The sequence below is a fragment of the Podarcis vaucheri genome, assembly GCF_965113315.1.
Source record: "Podarcis vaucheri genome assembly, chromosome: 1".
Lineage (NCBI taxonomy): Eukaryota > Metazoa > Chordata > Lepidosauria > Squamata > Lacertidae > Podarcis > Podarcis vaucheri.
In genome coordinates, this window is record NC_138759.1 from 93,057,655 (window position 1) to 93,080,357 (window position 22,703).

Below are 22,703 nucleotides of genomic sequence, written 5' to 3' on the forward strand. Positions count from 1 at the left end.
GTGCCACTACAGGCATGCACCACTTGGTCAGTCTGTTCCCCTTCACATGTTACTCCATGGTGGGCTCCCAAGTAGCCAGAGCTAATACCTACTTGGGCAGGGCCCTTCCTGACACAGGAGCTAAAATGTGTGCCTGTTTATGGGTTGTGTGCACACGAAGTCTCCAGCTGGGTGTGCTTAACACTCATCACCTGCATCCCTTAGGAGAGATCAACCTGCCCAGCTGTGATCACCTCTCTGCTCCTTCCAATCCAACCCCACTAGCTGCGTCCCGCTTCCAACTTCGGTTATGTGGAAAAGGGAAAAGTAAAAGCGGAGAGAGAGAGAGATCCCAGCCTATTGGAACAGCTCATGGTGCAATTGACGAAGGGCGGGGAGAAACAGGAGGCGCAGGCGTGGATTAGAATGAAAACAGATCAGTCAATGGATTTGGACTCCGGAGATCATCTGACTTGAGTTAACAAACCCCAACTGGATTTCGAAGTGTGGGAGAGAGAGAGGAAAAGTTTCTTTTCCCCCTCCACCTCCTCTTTCTTTTTTAACTTTCCTCCACTGGCGGCGGCGGCGGTAGTGGTGGGGGAAAGCAAGAACCCTCCGCTCTCGCGCGCTCTCCTCCCCCTGCTGCGTTCCTTAATTTCTCCCCGAGCGTGCGCGTCCGGGGATGTCCTACGCTGGGATGATGGATGGCAGGAGGGCAGAAACGCGGCGGCAGCCGAAGAAGCGCCCAGCACTTTTTTGAACTCTCCCTCTCTCCTTTTCCCGGACGATCCTCAATGAGCCTTAGAGAAGGAGGAGGAGAAGGAGAAAGGGGAAGCTTGCGCTCCAGCCGGGATTTTTGGTAGCGGCAGCAGCAGCAGCAGCACCATCAACAGCAGCAACTCCCGCTTTTCAAGAAGGGGTAGAAAAACGACGCACAAAAGGACTGCAAGCGGCAACAACCCTCCCTCCCTCCCTCTCCCCAAGCTCTGAAGTGGACGATGGGGCGCTGGATTCGCAGCCCTCTCCTGGAGCCGGAACAGCCGCTGGCCCTGTGAAAAAGCAAACAAACTTCTCTTTGGGTAAAGTTGCTTCCCTCCGTTTCCCTCCCCCTCCCCACCCCCACATTTTGGAATGCTTTGGGATTCTAAAGAGAGGTGACTGTCCTTCAAGTGTCGATTGCCTCCCCCCCCCCCACACCCGTTAAAGTGTGTTTGTTTGCGTCTTAGAGCAGACGGGGGGGGGTCCGCGCGCTCTTTCCCGCCCCCCCCCTTGGTGGGTGTGACGGTAAAAGTTGGTAACAGGCGGATCGGTACTGCTGTGGATTGATTGATCTGAAGCAGGGAACCTGCGCACGTGTGTCCTCTCTCTCTCTCTCTCTCTCTCTCTCTCTCTGTGTGTGTGTGTGTGTGTGTGTGTGAGAGAGAGAGAGAGAGAGAGAGAGAGAGAGAGATTTTCAGGAACTGTGGTGGTGCCTTGACTTTCCTGCTACAACTAGGCAGGAGGGGAGGAGGAGCAGCAGATGAGAGATTGACCAACGTTCGGCTTGGAATGTTGGGAGAATTCCTCCCCCACGGGGGTGCGTGGGTGGTGGGGAAGGTGGGGGCTGCCCCAATACTAGTGAGGCTGCCGCTCCTTCTGGGGAGATCCGTGCTGCTTTCTCTCCGCCTCCCCCCCCCCCAACCTCTGTGTATCTGTTGATTTGAAATCTCCCATCTCCGCGGAAGACGGGCGCGGGGGTGCCTGGGTGGGAGACAGTTCCTTCCACAAGAAGCGGCTTTCCTTGCCCTGCTCCACTCCTTGCAGCTCCCACCCACGCGCCCCAACTTTCCAGGAGTTTGGCGGATATGTGACGGGCGGTGTTGGTTGCTTTTCCCCGCTGCACACCTTTTGGACTTCAAAGCGTGGCGCGGATATTTCATAGCGGTATCTTACGCATAAGCCAGATATCCTACGTTCATCCCCCCCCTCTCTCTCTGTGTGTATGTGTATGGCGGGGGCTGTGAGCCTGCGATTATAACGGGGAGTGAGTGATCACTAATTTGCAACTTAAATTTTGGTGTGCGCGCCATTCCCTAAAATCTTTTACAGGGAGAGATGGAGAGGCTCCTGGGTTTGACTTAACTCCTCGCAATTGTCTCCCTCTGGCCACTTATCCCCCCCCCCCCCACTTTCCCAAAGCAATCTTTCGGCAAGTATATTTGCGAAGGAATTTCAAAAATCCACCCTGCAACTTGATCCCTGTGTGATGGGGAGCGGCATGGAGTGAGCTGGGCGCCAATCCTATTAAGGATTTGGAGAGCTGAAGAGGTGCTTACCCCCCCCCCCCTCCAAGAACTCAAAGGCTTGAAGACAATTGTGGAAGGAGGGAGGGAATAGTTTCTTGTTTTCCTTGTTACCCCCTCCCCAAAAGAAATCCTCCACACATACTAAATTGCTGTCATTTGTTGAGATTTTCCAGGTGCACCTTTGCCTAAAATAGTTACCTGAGTTCCAAACTATTATGCTTGTGTGTGTTCAGATTCTGGCATTGAAGATGTGTTGTTTGGCCTGTGGAACACTTTCCATCCAAGTTGCATGGGGAGTCAATGTAGAGGTTTTCAGGCAGCATGATAAATAATATAGCCAATAACAACTTTGGAAAGGGTGGAAAAAATGCAGAAGTTTCACATAGGCTATCTCTGGGGTGGGGTTGGAATACAGGGGCCCTTTGGAGCTGTAGCACTCAACCAGATAGGTGCTGAGGATCTGCAATGTTGCTGCTTATGGTCTGTGAGAGTGTAAAGTTGTTAGGATATTCCTCAGTGTAACTCACCGAGAGCACAAGACGACTTTTAAAAGACTGTTGGTCACCTTTTATTGCAAGTGCCACAAAAATAACATTGCACTGGCCCAACAAAACACCACTCTTAAGGGGTGTAGAGACTGGCAAGATAAGTCTTCAATTGTAGGGGGATTCTAGCTTTGTGTGTGGCTGTATGAGGGGGAGATACCTATGGCCAAGATCCTCAAAAAGAGAAGCACTCTAAATGCATAGGGCATTTGCCTTGTAATGAGAGGTGTGGTGCAACCCAATGCATGTTTACTTGAAAGTTAAGTCCCGCTGTGTTCAGTTAGTTTTACTTCCAGAGAAATGTATGTGTAGAACAGCAGCTTAGCAGCACAATCCTATGCATTTTTACTCAGAAGTAAATGAAGTTGTATCCGATGAGAGCTTTGGCTGGCTTGTGCCAATTAAATACATGTAAAATGCAAATGCATAAAGTAATACATCGGTTCCTCACTCTTTAAAAAAAAAATCGACAATGCACCTAGTCTGTTATGATTTCTCTTATTTTATGTAGTTTTTCAAAACCTGCACATATTGGGGTACCCTTTCCACAGCTGAAGCGTTTTGAAGTTTATGTATTATTGACTGTTACAGATAAAAAGAGCAGTTGTAAAACTTTCTCTCCTTTTTATGCAATAGAGGTCTCTGGGGATGTCCAAGAATTTGAAAGTAAACGTTGCACTCGCATGCTGCATAAAATAGCATTTAAACAAATATTGTATTGGCATGTCCCACGGACCCAGTGCCAAAAGAGTAGAGTAAATAAACGGCGAAATCCAAAATATACAGACATGGAAAAGACTGATTTCTTGCAAAGACTTACTGATTTGATCTGTTTGTTCTAGCTACCTTAGATTTAAGAGAGAACCTTATTGGGGGGGGGGGATTAAAAACAAATTTACGTACCTTTTGCTGCAAGGAAAACAAATTGTGCTGCCTACTTTGACCTGGAAAAGGAAATCTTTTAGATATATAGTACATCATTTACAGCTTTGTAAAATGCATGTTGATTGTTGCATATTGCTCAAGCAGTAGTCGTTGGGGTTTTGTATTAATATATCTATATATATCTTGATATTTGCCTGGAGTTATTTATATTTTGTTCAGAGTGCCAGGAAACTTTGACACCTGTCAAACTTTGACTTGCCCTCAACATAAATGGCATATTGAGTATAACTTCACATCTGGTTTTATATATATATATAAAATCTCTAACAAATTACCCACAGTTGAACTTTTTGTGGGGCAATTAAAAAATAAGGCAAGTTTCCAATTTGACAACCCACCCATAATTTTGAAAAGACAGAAAATCAACTTATACTGAACTGTTTCTCTTTGGTGAACTTTTCAATCCTCTGGGATGTGTTTGTAAAAGAGATAATCTTTAAAGCAAGGTGTGGGGGAAGATTCACTTGATGCTGAATCCTGTTGTTGCCTTAAGCGCATAACTTTGAAGTGCCCAGAAATGTAACCACTGTACTGCATAGGAAAACATATCCCGGGGACTCTTTCCAACTTCCTTTTAATGTCTTTATTTCTTCATGCCTCAAAAGGGTTGTAGGTTTGGGCGTATTCATATGGATAAAAAATGGTTGCAGCTGGACATTTGTGTATATGGTATGTACGCTGAAGGCTGGGACATAACACTTACTTAAATCCGATGATTTAAAAGTGATCATTCTGATTTAAATCTAGAGGCAACTTGGAGGATATTTCCCATCTTATTATGAAAAGCTGTGCGGGCATATGCTAAGCAACTGGTGTCAAATTTGTAGCCTATTTTATGCGGGAAGAATCTTGAGAAGCATCCTTATTTGAGCCAACTGGAGCCATTTTAGAAAGGGTAGGGTGTAAATGTTTAAAATAAACCAGGCTAGAATTTATATCTGCCTTTAATGTGACAAAGTTTGAAATGCTATCATAAATGATTGCAGAAATCAATTGCCTTTTGTTTATGCTAAACAAAATTTGAACAGCAACAAACGGTATAGAATATACTTTTTGTCAATATAAATTGGAAAGAAATATTTGAGATACTTGACAGTATTTCCTCCCTTAATTCAGATTTCCTTAAAATTATTTAGTTAGTTGTTTAAAAAGCACCTGACGGTGGGTTGGGTACCGTATGTGGGTAAACTCAAAGGAGGCATCTGTCCGCTGACTTATAATCAAACATGGCACATGTAAAGGGAAGAAGACATTTATTCTGAAAAGCAGAGCCAAGATAAAGAAGTAGGTTTTAAGCCACTGGAAGAAAAGGTAAAGGTGACAGCAGCAGAGATGAAGCTGCATAGCTGGTTCAGTCCGGCCTTTTAAAACCTGAGATGTGCAGCCCAATCTATGCACGTCTGTTTGAAAGTAAGTAATCTGAATTCAATGTGGCTTAGTCCAAGAAGTCATGGATAGGACTGCAGCCTTGCAGCCCAATCCTATACTTCTTTACTCAGACATCCTACTATGCGGGGTGTTACTCCCAATAAAGAGTGTATACAGCTGCAATCAAAGGAAATCACTCATAAAGATGGTAAAATAATGTTGTGCTTTTACAGTACTTTATTTTAAAATACTCAATTTCTGGGCCGGCATACTGCATTGCCACATTGTTACCAGTGCCTGATTGCTATTTAGGATCAGGATGTTAGGAAAAAGGCTGTTCCAAGGCATTCTAACTTTAGATTATTTGGGGGTTTGATAGCGTCTTAGAATCACCCTTCACGCATTCCAAGGTGCATCTTTTACACAGACAAACTCTTTCCCAAGCATATAAGCATTTTGTAGAAAAGTGAATAGCCATTGCTACCCCTTGCTCCCTCAACTCCTGGCGGCCTACTGTAAGCCAGTTGTTTGCTCTGCATCCTGAAAGATACACAAATCCTTCAAGCTTTTTGTGCTCTCAGAAGTGCCTTGTTCACAGTGGAGTTTCCAGTACGGATTAGCGAAGAAAGCAAATTCAGCCAGCAATCACACACAAAACTCTATATTTATTTGTGTAGCAAACACCCATCCATTGCTGTCCTTAGAATGAGTACACTTAACAGTCTTACTCAAGTTGAAGTAGAGGGCTAAAAGGAGAAAGAGGTGATTTTGAATGGTTTGGGGTTTTTTTGTTTTTTTAAATACTCTTATTCCCTAAATACAGCTTCTCTAACACTTCTTTGGACTGTTTGCACTTGAGCTACTTGTTCTGTTATCTGAATTTCTATGAATGAAGTTGACTGCACTGCAGTGTGTTAATTTACTTGAGCAGTGTTTGACATACACTTGAAAGCAGGGTAAATATAGAAAAGAACTGGGGTTTATTTTGTTAGCATTTCGAAGGAAAAGCAGCAACCCAAAATTGAATCTTGAGAGTTAATTACTTCCTTTAGCCACACTGCCACAGTGCAAAAACATCTTATTTAATGGTCTTTGGTTAGATACCTGCACACTTTGTGAATTCCCATTGGACACTTACAGATCTTATATAGGGCAATCATGAAAGCTCAGAACATATGGCTGCCTGTGTAGAACTCAAGGGTAAATTGCTGGAGATGATCTCTTCACTTTATCTGGAATACCCAATGAATGGGGAGCCAACAATAATAACAGTTTGGATAATTAACAAAAACTCTGTGTTTTGTCCAGAAATCCACTTGAAGTATACCAGAGTTAAAAGCTTTATTGGAACCTGAAGGAATGGCAGGAAAATGTCCCTGAATCTGTCAATCCTGATGCAGTTGTTAGGGCTTTCCATAAATAAATGAAAAAGTGCTAGGAACTAGAAAACGATAAGCCCAAATTGCAACTGAAAAAGAGGGGCCTGATAATACAATCCTATGCATGTCTACTCAGAAAAGGTCCCATTGAATTTGATAGGACTTTTCTTCAACCTTAGTTGGTCACCAGGATCTGTACATACTAGGCATCTGGACCTCAATCCAGAGTCTACCAATGATGGTTAGAAGCTTTGTTTCCACACACCGCGTCCCACTCCTTCCCTTCCTTATTATATTTTTAAAAAACTGGCCATTACTATTTAAGTTCTTAAGAAATTGAAGCAAAATAATACAGGCCAGAGTACTAGACACTTGCTGCTGTGTATCATTTCTGTTCCTTTCCCACTTTCAAGGTCTGAAAGGGCATTTAAAAGAAGCCTTAGCCCAGCTCGAGACTTTTCTCCCTGTTCCCTGCTAGAAAGGGGGAGAAATAGAGAACCCACATTAATTTTGTGCATCTGGGAGGATAAGCTTTTAAAGCAGGCTCTGGCGTTTTTGGGTTAACTTGAATAGGTTAATGTTTAAAAAAAGAGGGGGGTGGACACATTGGTGGGGAGTGGGTTTTAACTGAGTACCCAATCCCATTCATTCATTAGCATAAGAAAACCAGTTTTAGTGCATTTACTATTGTATTGAGTGAAGAGTTCCAACAGTCAGGAGGAGAAAGAAAGTGAAAAGCTGCAAAGAAATGATGGGCTATTCAGATTATTCAGCAAGCCCCCCTCCTCCCCAGCTCCGGTCATCTGCCTTCGAGATCGGGGAATCGGGGATCTCACTTTTATCTCCCCCCTTCACTTTCGCCTTTCTTTTGCCTTTTTCACACGTTCACTTTTGTCAAGGTTTATTGATCACGTTTTTTTCTTCTCCGCAAATCTGTGGAAAATTTAATGAACCAAAAACAACAGTGACATAAAAGGAACTTTTAGCACCAGGGCTCTGAATATTCTCTCTCTCTCTCTCTCTCTCTCTCTCTCTCTCTCTCTCTCTCCACATTTCAGCTAGAATTCTGCCTCTCCTCATTGTGTAGTTACTGTAGGAACATACAGTAGAAACTGGGGGAAACAGCTGCACTGGTAACTGTTCATTGGGGGGGAAAGTTTGTATAATGCGTGTGACCTGACAGAAAGCCCAATTATGAATGCCTTTCTCTCTCCTTTGATACCTTTGTGAGGGTCAGATGCTAGACACTGCTCCTGCTCCTGCTCACAGGACTGCATCTGATAAAGTATTTCCTTTGAGGGGAGAATGAAGCCCATTAGTTGCCTGGCATTTCAACCCAAGTCGCAATGATTGCGGATTACCAGTCCTTATTTACAGCTCCCTCAATTGTTTTAGTGGCCTGCTCTTTGCTCGGCCCACATCTGCCCTGCCTCTGTGCTGTCTTGGCGTGTTTTATGATGCAAATGTTTTTTTGTTGCTTTACAAATAGTTTCAGTATCTGGATGATCTCAGGTGGCGTAGCTGAAAAGCAGCTTCTTTTCTCTCAGTTGGACTCAAACCCTGTAATTAAGCGGGGCTTCCAGGGTGATTATATATTTGGTTCCAGTACCCTTTTGGAGCAATTTCCCTTTAGGAAACCAGTTGAACTTTCGGCTCATTAGGATTCGCTTGTGGTTAATCTGAAAGGCTTTGGACAATAGCAATTCTTGGCCCTCCTTCTCCACCCTACTGCCTTTTCTCTTGATTGCATGAGTACCAGAATAGCGGGGAAATGGAACTGAGCATATTTGTGACAAACCACATTAAGATGCATTCACCTGGATATACTGTAGAGTAGTTCTCTTGGAGCTGTTATCTTGCTTGTTTCTCAATAACTTCTGAATTCTTGTTTAACTTCTTACTGTGCTTGGTCTTATACGCTGACTCCCCAAATGTGAATGTATATATTCCACTTGCATACAAGCACATATACTCCTACTGTTACAGATCTAAGCTAGTGAATGCTGGAGAGTGCAGCTATCTGTCAACATTTGCTTCTGCCTCTCTGAGAAGTCTTTTCAAGCATTCACAAAATTCACATGGGGTTGCCTACATAAGGGACGGGTAACCTGTGGCCCTCCATATGTTGTTGGACCTCAACTCTCAACAACTTCAGCCAACAGGGTCCCTGTTCGGATGATTGGAGCAAGATTTGAAGGGCCACGGATTTCTTCATCCTTAGTCCACATTCACATGTTACCAGTTTTTTACATTCACTCTCATATTAGTCAGTTTTCCAGCTGGATTTTTTTAAATAAAAAAAAATGAAACAAAGGGAGAACACAGGAGCCCAGGAAGCTGACTTATACAGAGTCAGAACAATTAGTCCAGCAGTTTTTCAAGGTTTCAGGCAGGAGACATTTCAAGCTCTGCCTGGAGAGGCTGGGGATTAAACCAGAGACTGTATGTGAAACAGGTAGCTAAGAATGGAATGGAGGAATATGATATAGTGGTACCTCGGGTTACAGACACTTCAGGTTACAGACTCCGCTAGCCCAGAAATAGTACCTCAGGTTAAGAACTTTGCTTCAGGATGAGAACAGAAATCGTGTGCCGGTGGTGCAGCAGCAGTGGGAGGCCCCATTAGCTAAAGTGGTACCTCAGGTTAAGAACAGTTTCAGGTTAAGAACGGACCTCCAGAACGAATTAAGTTCTTAACCCGAGGTACCACTGTATTCATTGATGAGCATATGTTGGGGATGGACAAAGGATATAACTCTCTTTACAATGGCCCCACTTCTTAGCTTCCCAGGAACATCTGGTTGGCTACTGTTGGAATTACCGTGATGGGCCAATAGGTTACCCTTGGTCTGGTCTAAAAAGGGAATAATTACTATGCACCATAACTTCTTAAGATAAGGGTTTGAAGCCAGAGGCTTCAGAGGTTCAACTTTAAAACCTACATCACTGGTAACAATTACTTTCAATCCATTCATGAGTGGGGCTAGGATTCTTCCCTGGAACAAATGCATAGCAAGAGAACTGGTACTAGCAAACAAAGCTATCACCACAGATCAGACTAAGGATGGTGGAATCACACCACCATTTTATGAGTGTTTGTGTGTTATTTGCATTGATATTGTATGGCAAATTGAACACCCTCCCCCAGGGAACATTGCTTAACTAACCTGTCTTGTTAATGGTCCAGGATATGTCAAGACCAGGATAGCCAACATGGCAGTATCCAGATGTGGATGGACAATTCCCATCTTCCCTGGCCATTGGCCATCTTGTCTGCTGGGAATTTATTTAATTGAGCACCTGAACCAAGCCTGAAGTTCAAACATGGACTGTGGTGGGAAGGAGGAGCTAGGAAGCTGGCCCAATTTACTGCACCAGAAGCTCAAATTTCCTGATCAATTCACAGTTACCTCACTACCTAACCACTATATAAATGATGCTGGGGAAAGAACAAAGATGATAATTTCATAATCACTTTGTTCAGTATTTCGGTATTTCCCTCCTTCCCCTGAGGCCTCAAAAGGTGGCTGTCAAAAGAAACTGAATGTTCTACAGGGCTAGACAAGTGCTGAAGTTGAAAATGAAAAGACAATACTCTTTTGCCTGTATGTGTGGAAAGGAAAAGAGGCTACAGCTCAAGGAGTAGAGCAGAAGGTTTGTATGCAGAAGGTTCTGAGGACAATCCAGTTAACAAGAGAATGAGCAGTCCCTGCAAAGCCATGGCAAGATAGAATAGACCTCTGATCACCATATCAGATGCTAGAAGGCATTATTTACCTAGATTAATTAGGCTATTAATGATGGCTTTTTAGGAGACACCTCTTCCTCTCATAGAGCTACAATTCTCAGAGTGGTTTAATTAGTCAGTCCTCCTTCCCGGAGAACTCTGGGAATTGCTGCTTTTTGTCACTAGGGGCTGGGGTCCTTAACAACACTCAGAATTCTGAGCAAATTTTTTAAAGTGGTATGATACTGCTTTAAATGTAAAGTGGAGATGGGGGCATTGGATTCTATGGATGAATGTAAATGCCTTTTTCATCATCCTGCATGTGCCCTTAATATTTATTTTTCTGCATTCATCTGTGAATGAGATCAAGCCCACAGGCCTCACCCCTCACTTGCCAAACTTTTACCCAAACGCAAGCAGAGCCTAAGGGCAAGCTGCGTGAGTGTAGGCTCTCCTAAGAGGTTCAGGTGAACTCTCTCAAGTGGTGCCAGCAGGCATGATCTTGCTCTCTCAGTATTCATCTTCTATATGAATGAAGATATGGCCCTGTAGCAAATGGTTCTTTGTACCTCCTGCATGGCAGTTCGAGGCATTCAGAGATGTGGTCAGTCTTCACTAATGGCCTATTTGGATCATTTTTTCACCACATAGACTGATGACAAAAAATGTAGGGGTAGTCAAGTAAGTTTTACTCAGAGTAGATGCACTGAAATTAATAGACCTAACCTAGTTGCGCTTATTACTTTAAATGGATATACTTTGACTAAAACTTACTTAAGTGTGTCCTTTGTTGTGCTTTTGTAGTGCTGTACATGAAAGTCATCAGAACCAGTAATGAGTGATTTGATTGACTGATGTTTATTTCTGAAGTTCAGGGCAGTTTATGTGGAGAGGCCATCTCCCAGTCCCATCCAGAGACCTTTGATGCTGAAACAATAAGACTGTTCAGAGACAGCCATGCGTTCAGCTAAAGCAGCAGTAGGCAGGGCTTTTTTTCCAGCCAGAACTCAGTTCTGGAACCTTTCAGGTGGGAGCCATTGCCATTATAAGAGCAAGGGAGGCGTTCATGGTGATTTCTGGCACCTCTTTTTCTAGAAAAATAACACTGCCGGTAGATGACCATGTTTCTTGGGCATCATTCACCTTCGGCAAGGTGCATGGGCGCAACCAAAAGAGGGTAAGGCCACAAGGCACTTTCCTATGCACTCTTGCATGCACACACACACACACACACACACACACACAGGCCACAGAGAGCCCCTGATGTAGCAAGTTAGTCTCCCCATGTTAAAGCATGAAGGGGAGCAGGATTAGATCCACCAGTCTTTCCTCCCTGTAGTCTTGGCATTAGTCCTCTCAGTGATGAGTGTACAGCTGCTAGGCTGTGGTGCATTGGCACAATGGCAAGTGGGCACGATTCTGCTGGATTCACTGAGTGCATGGGAAGCCTTCATGTAGATAGCCCTAATGATTGGTCTCATATGCTCACAGACCATACTCTCTTTAGATTGATCGTAAATATTGCATAACACTAAAAAAAACCCCAAAAACCCACTAATTTTATTAGGCTTTTATGCTGAAAAGTAGTTTGATGTCACAAATGAAAAAACATTCAAATAGCCATTCCACTTACCCCCACTCTACATGAAAAGAAACCACATTAACACACACACACACACACACACACACACACGGAGTAATCTGTGGGGCTTTATTACAGCTCTCCTCTTCTTTTTCTTGGTAGCTGAGAAAAAAAGAAAACCCTGTTGATTAAGGACATATCTGTTAAAAGAACATCAGTTTTAAAAGACTGCGGTTCCTTTTCAGAGGGACCCTTAGCGAGCCCTTTTTGTGTGCGGAGGACAATGCAATAAGTCAGACGGGACTTTTTGAGCTGCATCTGTAAGGAACTGTAAGGGCCCCTGAAGTACACTTGTGTTAAGTTGAATTGATTGAGATTTAATGGCCGTTAGTGGCTATGAATGGTAATGATTTTCTTGAGTGTCTTCAGTGCGCTTGACATTAATAACTGGTGGACTTGTATATGTTTATGAACCAACTGCATGATTTACTTATAGAGATGCTTTCGCCCACCCTCCTTTTTCATAATTTAGTTGTTTTGATGGTTTGTTGGGTGTGTTTTTTTGTAAAAAGCAACAACAACATTGGCTTCAAGGAGCATGTACATCTTGTCAATTTAATTTTGTCCTCTTGATATTTCACCCGCTTTCCAGCATAAATCAAGCCATTATATAGCCGGGTGTGATGAATTTGTTTTACATGCTATCATGAATTAATGTTATGCAAATGGAAGCTTTACAGGTACCATGATTTACTTAATAACAAGTTCCAATATTTAGGCTCATTCATTTTGTTTTGAAGGTTTATAGGTTGTATGCGTGTGTGCCTATGTGTGTGTGTGTTTGCACACAGGTACATAATTACTTTTTCAAATGTGAGATTTGTTTGTGTTTGGTGTGTAAGCACATATTGATGGTTGTGAATCATGGTTGTAACATGCTTTGCCTACCAAGGCATTTCAAAGAGAATATTCAAATACTGTGTGTGGGTTTGAGAGAGAGAGAAATGGCACCCGTGATTATTTTAGGTAACATTATGAAGAGGCATCTCTTGTATATCATTTGAAGCTTTTCTTGTAGGTCACTTAGGTAAACAGCAGATTTTTATTCTTCTTTACTCACCATGAAGGCTAGCCTAAGACAATCCATGGAAGTGCCATATATTCAGAATGCTTTGAAAAATCTGCAAGAGCTGTAAGAATCTCAGTCCAAGGGTGGGCGTCTATATTATTGCAGATTTTCCAACTGATCATACCCCCACCTGTTCTTACTCAAGGTTAAGGACAGTGGAGAGTGACACCTGACACATAAATACACCTCAAATTGCTGAAGATGAGAATAAATTTTTAGCTTTGCTTTCAAAAAATTGAGGTCTTGCAAATCCAATGATTGACAGTCTTTCAGTCTGTCATTTTCCTTCTCCAGATATACAGACACAAGGCACCTTGGCTTGATACATTGGTCGTGTTTGGGCTTGTGACAATATATTCTGGTCTTGATATTTCAGTGGCCTCAGGCTCAAGGTTTTAAGTCTGGTTTTCCCTGTCCATCTAGTATTAAGTCTGTGACAGTTTCTAAAACTTGCAATAAAGTTAAGAATACAAATAAAGTGAACAGTTTGTAAAATTCAGGACAAGGGTCCAAATCAGTCAGCAACTTGACCAATAGAAGCCCAAGGAAAATGACTGAGGGTTGTCTAACAACACATCTTACCATGTGCTCTGCTTTTGAATGCAGCATTTGTTCCAGGCGATTTGAGCAGAAATGGATCCCCGTGCATTTTGTCTGCTGTTAACACATCAACATTGGGCGCATGTGATTATGAATCATACCTATCACCCAGATGCTCTGGAGGCTTGTCTGGACCTGGAACAGGCAAATGCAAACTGGATGCTGGGGGATACTTGTAGAGCAGGATACTGTAATAAGGCAGGATGGGTGATCACTAAATAGCCTTAAAAGTTATACAATAGATTTAATCAAACAATAAGCAAAAGAACATACAAAACTTGTGAGGGGGAGGGAGTTGCACCGTTGGAAACTGGCTATTTGTGTGTGAAAGGGAGAGTATAGGAAAACTGGCAGTTCTTAAATACAGCAAAATATTGCTTATCCGTCTAATCCAAACACTTCCTTGTTCTTTATGGACACACTTCACTGCAAACTGTCCTGCTTTATGAACCCTCTTTTGGACATCCCGTTGTAGCAGACAAACTTCATGTTCTCCCCGCTCTCTCCCTCTCCCTCACACACCCCAAGGACATCGGGGATTTCTATTGCAACTTGTTTTGCCCTTCACCTCCGAGGTGACTACCCTAGAGTAGATGTAGTGCCTTATTTTCTTCCGCTGCGTGTCATTACTTGCTAAATTAAAAGCTGTGTTTCCTATACCTTCTGGGTGTACTAAAACCACCCATCCTTAAGAACGGTTGTGTAACTCTTGCTGTGTATGGGCTGGAGGAGCGCTCAACCCCTGGTGGAGAAGTTCAAACAAAGTGCATTGCTGCAGGGGCCGCTGCTTTTATTGGCCAGCTTATGCTCAATGTCACACCTTCTTTGTTCCTTTTTATATCAGTTGCGTGATACCATCACACAGGGACGTGGTGGGCACCCTGTGCTGCTTCGCCATCTATTTCCTCCTGGCGATTACTCTCTCCTAAGCATATTTGCATCAAAGACACAAGTTGGCATTTTTAGGTTGCAAAACTGCAGCGTATGGCATCCCCATCTTCTCACCGGCTAACTGCATGACAAATTAGGGGTGTCATGTTATCGCATTATTTGTCCTCCATTGAGTTCTGCTTTAGCATTATGTTTATTCTGGGCAACAAATGATTCCTAAAGGGCTCATGATCTAAGGAATGAATGCACAATTTCCTGCACTTACAGGTAATTGAGGGTCTCAGAGGAATCCCGGGGAACTTAATTCATTATCAACTGATAATACTTTCTAGAGTCAATATGCCCAGGTAGGTCTTAGGTGCATCATTACAAATGCATCCCAGTAATCACTCGAAAGAGTTCAAACAACTGCTGAGTTGGAGGCATCTGGGAAACATGTGGGATCATTGCTGGGCTTAGGCTGGCACCATCCAAAGAGCAATGAGAGAAGCTCTCAGGTGCAGTAAAATAGCATCCCGCCATACACTTGTCATCAGGGCCACCGGAACCCTAGATTTCTATATACTCAGTGGGAAACTGACTTTATTTCAAAGAGAATCATGGAAGCTGAATAAACCATATTTTTAGTGCATTTGTGAGCTTCTCTCTTCTGATCTGATGCCTGTTCTCCTTTTGTCCAGTATTTGCATTGATGCCATTTGTAAGAAGAACTTGCACTTCTTTCAAGATGCTATCTATATGTGTGATTGAAACAGCTCAAAGTCTGAGTGCAATTGCGGAGGGCATATAAGCACTAATAAGAGATACCGTAATTGATTTTCAGACCCTGTTAAGACTTAGTGACTTAAAATACAAGTTACTTCAGGGGCAACTGCTGGTCTTGCAACCACAAGTAAATTTAGAGGTGCCATTTGTGAGAACGGGCCCCTGTGCCTCCGTAGGGATACTGTCTTCATCAACACAATCATGGGAATGAACTTGTTCAGCAGGATGGAAAGCCCCCATGAGGATGTTCTGACACCAATTCCACATCTAAATCCTTTTTTAAAAAATCTCATTAGATGAAATCAGAAATTGTAAGCATATCTATGTACAGTTCTCAGATGTGCCCCATAACAGACCCTAAATTTAGCCCCCCCCCTCTTTTTGACTACATGAGGTTTTTCTCTTCTGTCAAAATTCACAGTATTCTGTATTGAATTACGTGTTTATTAATGGGTAAATAAAAACCTCATTCGAAAAGCCTCGGACTTGAAAAGTGCTCATAGCTTCCAAGTGTTGCTAAATCAGAACGTCTTCACCCAGCTTCCCTTCATTTGCTTACTGCCTACATTATGTCTCTTGGTTTCTCACACCACCAAGAGCTCCCCAGTCCTCACTAACTTCTTTAGACCTGCCCGTGCAGCATTGTCTTTTCAGATGAACCTGCCAGCCTTCAAATCAGCTAAAGATCCTCAGTCCTGCAGCCTATTGTTAAGGACTCATGTGGCAGAAGCAGCACATGTTCAGGTTGTGTTTTTGATTAACTCCTCGGCATTTCTCAGAATGCCCTTGTAGAACATTCCTCCAGGATGGCAAAGGCCAGTGTGGATTATGTATGTAGTATGTCGGTCAACGTCAGTTGCCTCTGACACATCCACAACTTTACACAGTATTGACTTCTGATTTGGATAAACTGGAGTTCTGTAGATAGAAGAAGAAGAAGAAGAAGAAGAAGAAGAAGAAGAAGAAGAGGAGTAGTAGTAGTTTGGATTTGATATCCCGCCTTTCACTCCCTTTAAGGAGTCTCAAAGCGGCTAACATTCTCCTTTCCCTTCCTCCCCCACAACAAACACTCTGTGAGGTGAGTGGGGCTGAGAGACTTCAAAGAAGTGTGACTAGCCCAAGGTCACCCAGCAGCTGCATGTGGAGGAGCAGAGACGCGAACCCGGTTCCCCAGATTACGAGACTACCGCTCTTAACCACTACACCACACTGGCTCTGTGAAAATGAGGTTTTTATTCAGAGACGCCCTTTCCAGCTAGACAACAAACTATTCCCAGAACTCCAGGATAATTTGAGAGTGGTCTCTAATGCAGAGTGAGGAAGTGCTGATTGGAACTGGAATTAGGGAGAGGCCTGGTGGGGTCATGTGGGTAGGAATCTGTCATGTGGGTGAAACTCTTGGATTTGTGCAAGCACACAATGAATGAACTTGCATACCTGGGAGAACCAAATGGGACAACTGAGGTTATAAATGTGCATGTCGGAAAATAGGGTACTATTAAACTGTCCCATTATACCTTTTGTAACTTTATCATGCTGGGCACTCTGTGTATATCAAAGCCACCTGAGCAGTGCTCTTTCCCCCCTCCCCTCTCCTCCCACTTCCTCAAGTTCTGATGACATCTGCTAGTGACAGATGCTTTTTGATAAAGCCATCAGATCAACATGCCTTTGGAGATACCAGGCAGGCAGGTCTCCATGTTGGTACTTGCAGACTAGAGAGGGATCCAAGAGTCTTTCTTTAATCACCTTCTCAAGTAGAGAATTAAGCTCTGCGTTTCAATGGCTGTGGTGCCAAAAGGCTTCTTACGACAAGATCTAACATAGTCCCTGTGTCTTCTTTTCTTCTCGTTTTAAAGAGCCCGTTTCATTTTAATTATGTGAAAAAAGGAACTGGAGCATAAACTCAAATGAGAACAATGACTAATATCATATATGGTACATAAACTTGGATTTTATAGCCCTTCCCTTCAAATGTTATTTGGAGCTTTTCGGCTCCAGCGTTTGTGATGATTTCTCAAATCAAAACCAGAAATCCGAACTTTTGCCAGACCACAGGCTCCTTAGCGCCAGACTTGGGAGACAAGCACCACATGTTTTGGTATGATTTGAAAGCGGAACATGTGTTATTTTTAACCCTCCCCCTTCCCTTCCCTTCCCATTCCAGCTGCATAATCCCTTCCCCTGCTAATCCAACAGATTAGCTTCAGTGAAAGCATTGATGATTTTTAACAACCCACTCCTGAGCTGCAATGGCAAAGCAGCCTACGTGCAAGGGACTGTTAACCTGATTGTATGATATCCCATCAATTGCTCAGGTAAAGATGAAAACTCTCTGTTTGGTTTTCAATCTGCCTTGAGCAGGACGGAGCCTCTTCTGCTATTAATCAGAATGGCGTCAGATTCATGTGGGAGCCCATATTGTGATTTAAGATCAAGAACTCCCAGAGAACTAAATGCATATTATAATTTTCTCTTATGGGAAATAATTTGTTCCAGTTTGGCTTTAGATCTGCTGTACTATTGTTTTCTAAGTTCCATGTGAATGTTGCAGTTGGAACAACTATATTGTAGCCCTTGAGGCTGGAATCCTATACACACTGACCTGGGAGTAAGGGCCCTTTGCACCCAGTGGGGCTTCCTTCTGTGTAGGCAAGTAGAGGATTGCCCTGCCCATTGAACTCAATGGGGATTACTTCTGAACAGGCTTGTCTAGGCTTGCAGTAACAGTATCTAAGGTGTTCATAAAAGGCGCAGGTTGTGTCTTGAGATACTTCTCTACCCACCCACCCCTGTTACTCCATCTGTTGTTAAATAATGAAAAAAGACACAGAATACTCAGAAATCCTTGAATATCTGCAGACCCAAAAATTATCCTGAAGCAATGTGGTTGTAAAATGCTTCTGCCTAACTTGTACAACAAGGCAAAAGCTTTATATTTTTGTGCCAGCATTAAACCCATGCTGAATATTCTCATTTTAGGGCATAAACTGGAAATTTTGGTGGGAGAACCAAAAACTTTTGTTCCTGAGGGGAGCAAAAACTTAACTTTTCTCAATCCAGTTTACTTCCATTACTCCCCCCTTCTGTTCTATTGGGACTTCCTTGTGAGTTAGTCACATGAGTGATTCTACCAAGAGGAGGTCATGCAGTACATAAGATGACATCACACAGTTATGTAACCAGTCAGGTTTGTTTACATGATGATGTCACTGTTGGCAAGTGGGCAAGTCAGAATGAGGTCAAGTAAATTAATAAGCAAAAAAGGGGGGGAGGCGTTAAAAAATCCCCATGCAAGTAAAATGCTTTTTAGTATTCCCAATGGCGTTCCTGAAAACTGAGTAGTTTTGGCTTAGCTTTCACCAATATCGCTGTAGCTTAGAAACCAGTGGCTAAGAACTTTTGTCTGTCACACCTTACTAGTGTTGGGCATCAGACAGTGGGCAATAGTGCCTGCTTCATGTTAGTAAATAATTATAGGCCTGTGGGGCCCAAGTCCCGCCCCCCACACAATATGTAGTTTGGGCACAAAGGGCAAATGTCATATGTTCTCAGGGAAACAACAAGAGTGCAAAAAGATTGTGATATGTGGCAAGAGGTGGGAGAGAGGAGGGGAAATCTACCAATGTTCTGTGAAAAAAATGGTGGGAGATGCAGTAAACCCCAAGGCTGAGCACTCTTGGTGGAATTTCACTCTGTTGGATGCCCAAGCTGAACCTACTGGGCATCCATCGTAGATGATCTCATTCCTTAGCAATGTCAGTCTGGTGCAACCGCTTTCGCACAGCGAGCAATTGTTTAAATTGTGGTTTTACAACTCATGAACTATTTTAAGGACTGTCCCAGTAATATTTGTTCAGATCACTTAATTAAAGTTAACATGTAGCAGGACTTTTCTTTTTAATTATTATTTTTACATGATGGAAAAAGCGGCTAGAGATTTATGACAGGCCAGGTGTTGGACATATTCCAGGTCAGGTTATGAGCTTACATTATGTGCTGTTCTTTTTATTTTTATATGGCCATTAAGCAGTTGCTTAATAAGCAGGTAAGTAATGTAATGAACTGTGTGTGGATCGAAACCTGCACCTGGGGGTTTCATGGCTCTCTTGGTCCACTTTACACATTTGGGGCATTAATAATCGGAATTTTCCTTAGGGCAAATCAGTACCCGGGAATGACTAGGAGTGCATGAAAAGTTGGTTGCGCTTCAGCCTTATCAGTATCAATGGGGCAGGTTAGTAATGATCAACTTAAACCCTATTTAGTTGGATATATGAAACTGCCTTGTACTATATCAGACCATTGGTCCATCTAGCCCTGTATTGTCAACTTTGACTAGTAAGAAGCTCTCCAGAATTTCCAGCAGAGGTTCTTTCCCATCCCTTGCTACCTGTTTTAAGTTGTCAATTTCCAGTCTGCAGCAACTTCACATGTGTTCCTTCATGAATCCATTCTGTCTCCTTTTTAGCGTCTCTGTTTTTCTTTTTAAAAATGCACGAAAATTCACATGAGTTTTGTACATATTTGCAAGCAATGCCCTCCCCACAAAATTCACGTTTTATATGCTTTTTCAGTACTTTTTTGAGCTGAGAACTGCAAAAATCAAGGGATAATTGTGTTCCGCTCTAGGAGACGTGGATCAGGTTCATTCACTTAATTATGCAGACTGAAAACAATCCTCAGGCATCTGTATTTGTAGTCCTCTTCCTAATTTCAATGTGCCCTAAATGTGACTAACTTTCTTGGAATCAAAGCCAAAATGTTTTAGTGAGAATGATAATTAGTTTCGTGACAAAACTTGCAACACTACTAGACATTTATTTTTTTGTTAAGCACACAAATATCTTTCCAAATTCTGCTTCTGGATGACTTTTTGAAGACCAGACATCTTCTTTCAGCTAGTTTGGAGCCATTTCATATTAATAACTATAAAGAAATCATCACTGTAATTAATAAGAGACAAGTAATAAGCCAACACCCTAAAATTTGAGAGAAGTTCAAAAAATCTGGATCCATTTGCACTCAGAAACAGGATTTTTCTTTTCTTTGTGCTTGCTCAAAGCAAGATAGCACATGTCTTATCAGGAATCCACTTTAAAATATTATTTGACTTTAGGGACTTTGGTTAGAATCCAGGATTATTTTCCCCATCAAAAGTCTGCAGAGACACAGACAGACCTAAGCACTCTTGCTGTTGACACTTCAGAGCAGATTTCCTGCCAAAGGCTAATGTATTGCTATCAATATTATGCACTGTTGAGACTTAAAATAATCGGCGGCATTGTGCAGTGGGACTTTTTGTCTTAACGTAGATATATGAAAGGGCATGTCAAATATTGTACATTACTGGCTTCCTTACACTGGCTCTACATAAGATGGTGAGAACTGCCCACTGGAATAGACCATAAGAGAAGCTTCTCTAGGCTCACCTAGTCCAGCAACTTGTTCTCGTGGTGGCCAACCACATGTTTATGAGAAGCCTGCAAGCAGCATCCGTTACCCTGCATCAATCAGCAGCCATTCAGGATTTCATGGATAGCCAAAGAATGCGCTGAGAAGCTACTATGAACAGCACAAAGCTATAGTAATGCCTTGCTTGCGTTACAAAGCTTGTTCAGAGTCCTAAGACTGGGCATGTCTGCCATTCTCTAGTCTACCCACTGCTAAAAACTCCCTGTTTGACCTCTATGTAACCTTACATATGTAACCTTCCTGAAAATGTGCCACCTGACAGTCATTGTATGGGCTGTTACCCCCTCATGCAGTACATGACTTTGACCATATATGACCACTCATTATTTACAGTGCCAACAGAGCTGCTAAATATGGCATTTAACTGTGGCTTCCCTGCTCCCTCCTAATAAAAAGATTCTCTCTGAGTAGGGGAAATAACAGATGTTGATTGATATCCCGTGCAAGTGTGTGTGTGTTCATCCTGTAAATACACAGGCATGGAAACGGGTGCACTTCCTTACCATGCTTTCCCAATGGAAACCCTTGCATGTTTCCTTTGCCCTTTACTTCAGACAATATCATGCACATCTTTTCCTCGATGCAGCTGAAAGTAACATATGAAGTGACCTCAGCAGAGCAAGTAACACAGATTTCTAAGTGAAGGCGGGAGACAGCATGTGTGGTAAAGCACAGGCAAAGCACTGAAGTAGACAACGTATTTAAAACCCATTATGGAAGACAGTTTTAGCTGTGGATCTAATTTGTGATCTAAGCCAGCCGACACTTTCATGTTTGTTTGCCTGTCTCCCCCCACCTTCCTTTTCATGGAAGAGCCTGAATTACTGGTGTGGATGTTAAGAGCTACGGCTGCATTTGTTTCTCTAATTACATGAATCTCCACCATCCAGCTTGTGCAGAAGATAAACTACCATTTTGCCAGAGATGCTGTAGCTTGATTTAGATCCCTCTTTTTGCCTCATTTCCTCAATTGAGGTTTTCAAGATATGGAAAAGCAAGGTGCGATCTAGGAGGCACACTTTGGGGCTTCCTGGAATCCAAGAAAGCAGCTCTTCCCTTTGGCCTGCACAAAGGATGTTTTAAAAGGACTGGCAAGGGGTTATGGGCATCCTGTAAGAGAGTGAGCCTTTGACCTCAGTTTGCATTTCAAGTGGAGCGAAAGGATATTGAAGCAATGGGGGTTTCTGAAGCAAAAGTGAAGGTACTGCATTGTAGGTTTCATAAAAGACGTGGGGCTTGTTTGTCCCCATTTCTTTGAAGCAAAGTGGAAGATTCCTTAGGCTGAACAAAGAGCAGAATGGTCCTCTTTGATTCCTCTTTGCTCCAAAAGTGCCAACTGAACTAAACTCAAAATGGCAACGGTAGAATACCCCAGTGGCCAGAAGTGCAAGATCTGAAACCTTGAAAGGCCCAGATCATTATGTGGCTGAAACTTTTTATAAAGGTGAGGAGGGGAAAAAGCAAACTCTTGGATTCCTTTTTTTTAAAAAAAACTTTTACCACCACCAAGTTCTTCTCTTTTTCTCCAGTGTCATGAAATCCTCATTTTATTAGTGATTGTAGTTTACTACCCTTGTTCTCCTGACTACCTCAGGCCAAATGAAGAAAAGAGGCGCCAAGCTTAAACTGAGAAAAGGTGTTGATTGTCCTTTATGATTACATTTTTATCCCACCTTTACTCCAAGCAGCCAAGGTGGCGTACATGGTGCTTCCCTATACTGCTTTGTCCTCACAACAACCCAGTGAGAGGTAGGCTAGGTTGAGAGGTTGTGACTGACCCAAGGCCACCCAGTGAGCTTCCTGGCTAAGCGGGAGTTTGAAGCCTGGTCTCCCATGCCCTAGTCCAAACACTCTAACCACTACACTAACCACAACTTCAATGGAAGTTGGCAAGAAAAAGCCTGAGTGAGCCAGAAGAGTATTTGACCACTAGGACCATGTGTAGAGCAGTGGTTTTCCAGCTGCGTGCTGTAGAATAAATGTGCTTTGAAGTTGCGATAGGGGGGTCATATGTCCTGTTTTACAGAGGATGG

General features: G+C 42.8%; 1 protein-coding gene across 1 annotated transcript in view; it reads left to right on the forward strand.

The window, feature by feature from the left end:
* The first annotated feature begins 418 nt into the window (after positions 1-418).
* GLI2 (GLI family zinc finger 2) overlaps positions 419-22,703 on the forward strand; it is a 196,330-nt gene continuing 174,045 nt past the window's right edge. The window contains exon 1 of the mRNA XM_082238127.1: positions 419-1,058. The gene's annotated coding sequence lies outside the window, so the exon portion shown is untranslated. The remainder of the gene's footprint in view (positions 1,059-22,703) is intronic.